The sequence below is a fragment of the Limulus polyphemus genome, unplaced genomic scaffold (assembly GCF_000517525.1).
Source record: "Limulus polyphemus unplaced genomic scaffold, Limulus_polyphemus-2.1.2 Scaffold3238, whole genome shotgun sequence".
Lineage (NCBI taxonomy): Eukaryota > Metazoa > Arthropoda > Merostomata > Xiphosura > Limulidae > Limulus > Limulus polyphemus.
The window spans coordinates 12374-21601 of record NW_013668848.1 but is presented as its reverse complement, the minus strand read 5'-3'; the positions used below and the strand labels follow the sequence as shown (position 1 = coordinate 21601).

Sequence of the window (9228 nt, the reverse complement as noted above, 5' to 3'; positions counted from 1 at the left end):
TATACTTGATGTACAATTTTTGGGGGGTGGTTAATGAAAGTGTTCCAAAACGCAACATTAATTTCTTGACGACCTAATAGTTGTATGAACATTCTAAGCACTATTTAAAGATTTATAATTTTTGAGCTGATATTATGGTAAAGTTATCTAAAAGATGTGTGTCAGATGTTTAGACAGGGGCACAATGTCAGTGCTTGCCATATGTGCTATTTTTCTTATATACACCCCTGTATAATTATAGGTGATTTCTTGACAATGCATATGTATAGGATAGTCTGTGGGGTAAATAGGGAGAAGAGATTAGATTATGCTACCTAGGGGCACGGGGGGGGGATACAACTGACATAGAAAGATATATATATAATAAAGGGGCTAGCAATGATGCATTTTTTGTTGTGCATATTGGGGCTGAAGATGTAGGGAGAGATAGGTCAGAGGAGGTAATTAGTATGTACAAGAGACTTATTAAGGCCAAAAAGACCATAACTTAATTGTGTCAAAAATATTGCCAAGAATTAATTGTGGGGATGAAATTATGAGTAGGTCACTAGCGGTAAATGCTAGGATTAGGATAATATGTAAGGATGATCAGATAGGCTGGTTAGACTTGTGGGACCAGTTCAATGGGAGAAAGGAGCTTTTTGGAATGGATGATTTATTTTTAAATAGGCTTGCTTGCAAGGGCCATTAACTGAGCTGTTAGGGAAGAATTAAACTAGGACTAGACAGTGGTTAGGGCCAGGATAAAATAAATGAAAAAAGTAGAGATAAAAGTTTAGCATAGGAAATAATATAGTAGTAGTTCTAAGGATAGGCTTAATTGTAATGGTAGAAGTATAAGAAATGAAATGGATGACTTTAGGGCGCTGGTAGGAATGGAAGATTTTTATATAATGGGAATAACTGAAACATGGTTTAATGTAGATGATTTTTGATAACAGAAATTTCTTTGAAATACAGGGTTATAGGTTATTTAATAGGTATAGAATACTAAAGAGAGTGGAGGAGTGGTTTTATATGTAAAATGTGAGTTACCTTCTATTGAAATTTAGGATATCAAAAATAAAAGAAAGGAGATTGAATCCACTTGGGTTTCTATTAGTGGATATAAAGGGAAAAGACTTTTAGCAGGAATTTGTTACAGATCAACAGATGATACTGATGAAATTAGTGATAAACTTGACAGTGAGATTAAGATTTCAGCTGTTAATAAGGTCATAATTATGGGTGATTTTAATTTCAGGTATATAGATTGGGCAATGCTAGAGTCAAATCATGATGAAGAAAGGTTTTTGGAAACTGTTCAAAATGGTTTTCTTCACAAACTGGTCAAGGAACCTATTAGAAACAATGCTATTTTAGACTTATTGTTACCTTCTAATATAGAAATTATTGAGAGGGTGGAAATTGGGGAAAATCTGGTTGCAAGTTATCATTGCTCTATTAGGTTTTATGTTTTGCTATATATGGAGATCAGAAATAATGATATTTTTAAGGATAAGTTTTAAATATTCAAGATAAACATATTCTTTATCTCTACATCACCTGGTGTCATCTTTAAATTCCTTTATGTGCATGTCACAAAGTGTTACTGAGTTATATTAATTTAATTAAACCACTTTATTATCAACATATTATAATGAGATAAGTTTTATCAAGTATGTTATGATTCAAAGTATTATATTATTTATGTTTCTATTCCTTTATTTCAAAAGAAACTGCTAAAACAATAATTAAAAACTTGTTAGCAATAAACTACATGTACATACAGTTCACTTGATACAAATTCCTAGAAGAGGCCTTGAAAGGAAATTGTTTTAGACTACACTCACTTCCAAAGTAGAAACTGGGTTGCTTAGTGACTGTTTTAAGTTGAATGGTATGCTTATAACCAACAGAAAGATCAGATTTTGCCCATCATGAAACGTATGGTATAGATCTGCTTTCAATGCTGTTAAAATGAGACTAAGTTTATTGTTGAGAGTATTGTCTGTCGCGCTTGGCAGTTTTCTCTCACCTTGCAATGAGAGTGCAGTTTTCGTATTGAAGTAGACATAACTGCCATTAATATTATTGTCTGCTTGATTGACTATAGCACTTACAGTGGTTTCTTACCTAAAAATGCTAGAGCTAGAGAGACAGATTGCAGTTAGGTTTTACTTTTATATTTTAGTTAATTATGTATTATTTGTGTTTTAGATTTATATTTGAAAGGTTTTATTAGTTTTTTAATTATTCTATACTTTGACTCACTAAAACAGCTTTGAGACATGAGTGCAAGAAATATTATGCTGCAGGGCTACACCCATCAGCTGAACTTACCATAACATTATTCGTGGGCACTTGTTGATGTGTGTCTACATAAATAATCAAAGATAAAGAACAGGAGAGGAAAATAAAACATTAAAAGTAAATTATAAGTGAAAAGATAAAGACATGAAATTATGCATGTGAATCATAGATGATGTTATTAGAAGAATCAACAAAGAGTTAAGAGGAATGTACATATTTCTATTTCTTAATCTTACACATTTCATTGCACTGTACATTAATGATAATAGCTAGAGTTAGTGATGCTGTAGAGAAAGTGGCAAAGAAAATATATACATTTACCTTAAAAACTTTTGGTATTCATTTAGGAGGTACTAAAGATTATGCAAATGAAATACGAAAGTGTAAAGTAAAAATTAGCATTTTTATACTTAACATAAAATCATTTTGTAGGTGAACTATTCAGAGTCCGAGTGCAAATAACTGCATTAAATAATGTATATTTATTAAAAAATAAAGATCAAAATTAGATGTTTTATTTTTCTGAAACTACATAGTTTTAAGAAAATTTTTGTCAAATTTCAAACAATTTTATCCACTAGTTTATTTTTGTAACAAAATATGATGAGAGCGACGTTTTCTACTAAAAATATTAGTAGCCGATAGTCATAGAGTTATAAAAAAAAAAAGGTTGGCTGCAAGTACAAAAAACAGGTTGCCTTACAAATCATCACAAATTTAATCAATTTAAATTAACTGGAATGACAGGAAGTTCAGAAGATTATAGTACATACAGAAAAATGGTCAAACAGGAAATTGGGACATAAAAAATGATGTATGAAAAAAGATTAGCTTAAAATATAAAAATTAACAGGACCTTAAAGGTAAACACAATGTTAGGATGGGGTAGGGCCCTTGAGGGGGATGGTAAAGGAATGTTTTTATCTGATGGTTGTGAGATGGGTTATTAGATTCTGCTTTTTTTAGGTTTTTACAAATGAAGATTTAAGCAGTATTCCTTATCTTGAACAGTTGATAGATTGAAACAAGGTTGGACATTGTGATTTCATTAATTCTGAGCTTATTAAGAAAAAATTGGGAAATATAAAAAAATGAAAAGGTTCCTAGGCCAGAAGGGTTTTGAAGGAGGTTAAGGATTGGATATATGAGCCACTTGCTACTACTTTTTATAATTGAATAATGGGTAGGTGCCAAAGGATTGGAAGTTAGCTAATTTCAGTTCTCTTTTCGAGGGAGGGAATAAAAATCATCCCAGTAATTATAGGCCTATTAGTCTTACATCAGTTATGGGAAAAGGTTTGGAAAGTCTGATAAAAGATGCTTTGCAAAGTCATTGAACAAAGTTTAGAATTTTATTGGATAGTCAAGATGGTTTCAGTAAGGGAAAATCATGATTTACAAATCTTTTGACATTCTTTGAAAAGGTTACAGCTTATGTGGATGAAGGTAAGGGTGCAGATTTTGTGTATTTGGATTTTCAGAAAGCCTTTGACTAGGCGACACATAAAAGGCTTGTAAAAAAAATAACCTCCTTAGGTGTGAGGGATAAGTTAGCTGATTATATTAGAAAAGTGCCTGGACAGATGAAAGTTGAGGGTTGTTATAAATGGAGTTCAGTCAAACTGGATTAACCAACAAACAAAAACGTAATATCTGGAAAAACCATTGAAATGTAAAGCATTGAAAACATCACTGATTATAGTAATGTTGAACAAGTGTTTTGAAACCTTTGTAGTAATGATACACTAGTTCACTGAACATGAAAATTTAACATAGTAAAGAAATTTTAATAAACAGCTTGTAATAATATTCATTATTTTACTTGTACTTATGTTTTTGATTATTACTTGTCCTATCTAACTCACAGTTGCTGATTTGTTTCTCTTATCTTTATTATTTTCATATTGGTGGTACAACTTTTATACTTAGGTCTTATGGTGCAACAACATTTTTAGTAGTTGTATTCTCATATAGAAGTAACATTAGTATTAAAGATTAAACATAAAAGGTCATTATTATTAGATAGGAAGACAGATAAATATAATATTCGAAAGTGTATCAATCAGGTTGAAAGTGACAATTTTTGTATTGAACTCAGCTAAAGGAATTTGGTAAAATTGAAAGTTCCGACTTTTTCACAAAGTGCTTTGCAATGAACTATTTGCATTTGGAAACCTACACATATTAACACAATATTAGTTACATAAGAAAGAATAAAATGAAACTTTTTCAAAAGTTTCATTTTCCCATATTTCAGATGACATTTTAAAGAAACAGTCTGGGAATGACTTCTATGAATAGATGAAACTAGGATGGCTAGAAAGAAGCTTTCTCTTCCCTCTTCCCACAGCCATTTCACAATTGTGACCTCCCCCTTCCAACTAATACTATGGCACCTGTAGGTTTTATATATTCTATATAGGAAGGTTACAGACGAAGTTTACAACAAACTTCTCTGACTCTTCGGAAGATAAGTCTGGACTGTAAGTATATATATTTCTCTTATTTATTCAGTTTGAAGTTTCAGCTGTTTACTTGTTATTTGAATGATTTTTAGTTTCTATGGATAGTAACTAATATAAATGTGCTATTCTTTTCTGTAGAGAAGCTACATTGATCTAAAAGCATGAAAATAAGTGTTTTATTCCTCACCTTATTTCTGGTTATTCTGGCCAGTTACAATGAACTTTACAAATCTTACAGGCTGAACTACCTCGAACACTTTAACATTATCTCTACCTTATCATTATGGTCTTTAATGACCACATGGTGGGATTATAATATTTGATGGTAAAGTTGCTGTTTCTGCATAACATAAAAATGTTTCATTTTTTATCAATTATACCATATTCTACTGTTGTTGAATCCATTCTTTAGTTTGATATTTTTCTTTCTTCCCACTATGTAAAATCTGAGCCAGCTGAAAATGGCTTGACTAGACTAGAGTTGAGTTAGTGTTTCATAAACATTACATGTTTTTTAACCTATAGCCACAGCTGTAAATATAGCATGAGTTCCTCATGGTGTTTGAAAGAGAACTGATACTTGCAAGTGTGTGTTTCTCATGGTGTTTGATGAAAGAGAACTGATACTGATGCTTGCAAGCGTGAGTTCCTCGTGGTGTTTGATGAAAGAGAACTGATACTGATGCTTACAAGCGTGAGTTCCTTACAGTGTTTGAAAGAAAACTGATACTTGCAAATGTGAGTTTCTCATGGTGTTTGATGAAGAACTGGTACTAATGCTTGGAGACAGAAGAGCTTATCGAAAATGCACAAAAGATTAAATACATGTATTTCAGTGTCATTCTTATTGATTATACATTAGTAAGTATCTCACAAACATTTCCAATAATGTTGAACAGTAAAATTGTTTTTTAACTTGCACATGTTATTGGACTTATGCCTGATCATTTTCGACAAGTGTTAACTACTTTGAAAATCCATAAAAACTACTAATTTCAAATTGGTCAAAAGTCGAATCTTTCTTACCTTTAAAACTTTTATATTGATATTATTACTTTTATACTTAGGTCTTACGGTGTTACAGCATTTGTTAAAAATCTTTTATCATTATGAAGTAACATTTCTTCTGGTAGAATATAGAACATAAGATTCGGTGCTCAACTCCGACTTAATTGACAAAAGCGAATGAGAATGTTAACACAATATCCCTGGTCAGGGTGGCAGTTCATTGCAGGTTACCCCCCCCCCTCCCTCAGCTAACAGTTGATGTCCATTATACAGTTGAGTAGAATAAATAAAGTGTGGTAAAGTGTCTTGTTCAAGGACACAGCAGCATAACGCAAGCCACCTTCAAACTCACAACCATCCGATCAAGAATTCAAATTGAGGTGTGTTACAACAATGTTCACAAAGCAGAACGCGTGTGAAATCCTTGTTAAGTGACCTTGTTCCGTAATGAACTAGAGCAAGAGGAATTTACGGGGTTTCTTCACCAATGTTCTATATTAAGTCCAAAATACTCAAAATGTGCAGAAAGTATTAAATATATATATATATATATGACAACTAAGGGGATAGGAAATGAATGGTTTGCCTGCATACCATGTTTACCAAAGTTATTATAGTGAAAGCCAAAAGCATGAGGTGGTTGTCATTATGATAGTATTGGTCTCACTTTGATTTAATAAAACGTTTACTAAGTATGTGTGACTCATAAATAGCAACAAAAAAAACATTCTCATAACTAACGTCATAATCAAGCAAATGCCTAACATGAGTTTATTTGTCATTTCAGTCATTGAGAGTACTTTATTGTTCACATTAAATTTAGTACAATTTGCTTATTTTACATATCTGTTAAAATTGTAATGAAATATAGTTGTAAGTTTGAGAATATCTTATATAAATAAATTCTTAACTGAAATATAATCTACTGTATACTGGAGTTTTTCATTTTTAACCCACCCAAGTTTCTTCATTGGTCACAATCAGGATAATAAATACAAGCAAAATTTTGGGGAAAAACAAGAGAAATCTAATGTAAAATTTAAATAAGAACTAAAAACAATAACGATAAATGATGAAAAAACTGCATCAGATTAGTCTAAATTGTTTCAGAGTCAATTTAAAATTGTAAAACTCAAATAATTTTAAGATGTATAATATTATTAAAACTTAAAATCTTATTAAAAAAGTGCTTAAGACAACCAGATAATAGGAATTATACAATATATAAACAATTATCAAACTCTGAATGCAACATAACATAAATGTTCTTGGTTTTTCTGTTGCTGAAATGTTTTGTTGATGTTCACACGCATAAACTAAAATATAAATAAGTAAAATGTAAACAATTGTGTACATTTTTACGATACTGAAATCACTTGAGCACAAGAATGTAGCACCTTGGAGGTGACATTTGCAATATTCATGAATGTCAATTTATGCTTTTGAAAAAGTCACTTAAATTCCTCAAACTGATATTACAACAGTTACTAAAAGTCTATGTAGACCTGATAATGATACGGCTCCTTTTGGTAGCTGTAATCCACCAGCATCACCTTGCTCCTGACTCTCGGCCTGGTGGCCAGTCAGCTTTCTGTAGTATAACAATATAAACCAATACCAAAGCAGGCTAACAACTATGAGAGTTTACAATGAAATATATTTACTATACTTGCTAGCCTAAAATCAGCAGCTAAACTATAACTGTATGGTATAATTATCTTTGTGTTGATATATATACTACAGTTGACACCATAAAAACAAAAACAGGAGATAACCAGTGTAACAGTGACTTACATCATTGTCATGGTTAATAATACAATAATCTATGTGTAGTTATTAATTAGTTAATGTTTTTATTAATTACTAGATAGAAATTACTAACTAGTTTTATCTTAAGTTTCAGGCTGCTGATTTTCTGCCATTTTCAGGGAAGTACTGTTTCTATAGTGGTACTGGCCAAGATTCAAATGTGATTAAGATCATAGCCCATTCTGAACAACTAAAGATATGTACAGGGCTCTCATACCATAGAATATGGACTTGCATGCAGAAATGTTTTGAGGTAGTTTCTTGTACAAACACCTTGCCAATATTCACTATTAAAAACGTTTTCCATATCACCACTGTATTTTCAGCTCCTCTCAAAGGCATTAATTCTTTGACTGCAACACAACCTAGGTTGAATATCAAACCTCTTACTTTTGTACCTTATAAATCTAAAATTGTATATTGAAGTTTTCATCTTAATCCAGACCCATATTTCAAAAGCTTTTTTCTCTATCGTTAAGGAACAGAGGTGCTCAAGTGTAGAGGGTCAATGATTTATGTTCTGTTACTGTAAAATCAAGTTCAGCAGGTTAAGGCCATGGCTGCATTCTAAGAATAATAGGCCCTGTGTAGCACTGCTTGAAAATTCAACGTGAACAAAAACTCTCATCAAATTCTTTAAAGCACATTTAAGTCTAAACCACTGTTTCTTCAGTCATAATCAAGAAAATAAATCCAGGAACACTTTCGGGTAAACAAGTTATAAACTAATAAAAACTATATAAAGTAATATAAATAATAAAAACGTACCACACAGAAGTGAAAAAAAAAAGTAGCAAGTTTGTCGGGGCCTAACTAGAATTGTAAAACAAAATAATTTAAAACGTACAAACTCATTAAAATTGATATATTATTAAGGAAAATGAAAAAGTAAAACAAAATGATAATAATAAAACGTATGCTTAAGTTTACCACATAACTGTTCATATTGTGTGTAGTTCTGTTTTTAAATTTTTGCGAAAGCTAGTCTAGGGCTATCTGATGAAGTGATAAACTAGAGGGAAGGCAGCTACTGTCATATTATAACATCCCTATTTCTGAAGGGCTGTCATGTTTGATGACGTGTTACGATTCCGCAACCCATATTGTGATTCCAGCGCTCTCACTATCAAGCCATGCCAGTCATCATTGTATAGGTACTAATATCAAACTCTGAATGCAAAATAACAATTTTTCGAGATTCCTCTTGCTAGAATGTTTTGTTCATGATCACACGCATATATAAGAATATATAAATACGTAAACAATTTAGTTCGTTTTTACTGCAGTAAAATCGCTTGAACACAAAAACGTAGCACGTTGGAGGTAATATATTAGGTCATCAAGAAATTAATGTTGCTTTTTTTTTAGATGAAAAAAACCAGAACAACTTGTATATCAAAACATGTATTAAATGAAATAGTCTCCATTCTTATCAAGGATGCTTATCCATCTTACAGTCAAATTGTTAATGTCCATATTTAAGAAATCACCTGGCTTTGAAGCAAAAAACATGTCGATGTTCTCTTTAACACCTCCACATTTGCATACGTTTTCCCATTAAGATGGTATTGCAGCAAATGAAAAATGTGGTAATTTGATGGTGCCATATCTGGAGAATATGGTGGGTGGGGAAGAGCTTTCCAACCCAACTCCA

The 9228-nt window shown here is 31.6% G+C and overlaps 1 long non-coding RNA gene across 2 annotated transcripts in view; it reads left to right on the top strand.

The window, feature by feature from the left end:
- Positions 1 to 5678, top strand: part of LOC111088169 — an 18543-nt gene extending 12865 nt beyond the window's left edge. Inside the window, exons 4-5 of one of the 2 annotated variants that reach the window (XR_002612774.1) lie at positions 4550 to 4775; positions 5283 to 5678. This is a non-coding gene — a long non-coding RNA (uncharacterized LOC111088169). Of the gene's footprint in view, positions 1 to 4549 lie in introns of both variants that reach the window. The other variant, XR_002612773.1, reaches the window with a different exon arrangement.
- Positions 5679 to 9228: the final 3550 nt, after the last annotated feature.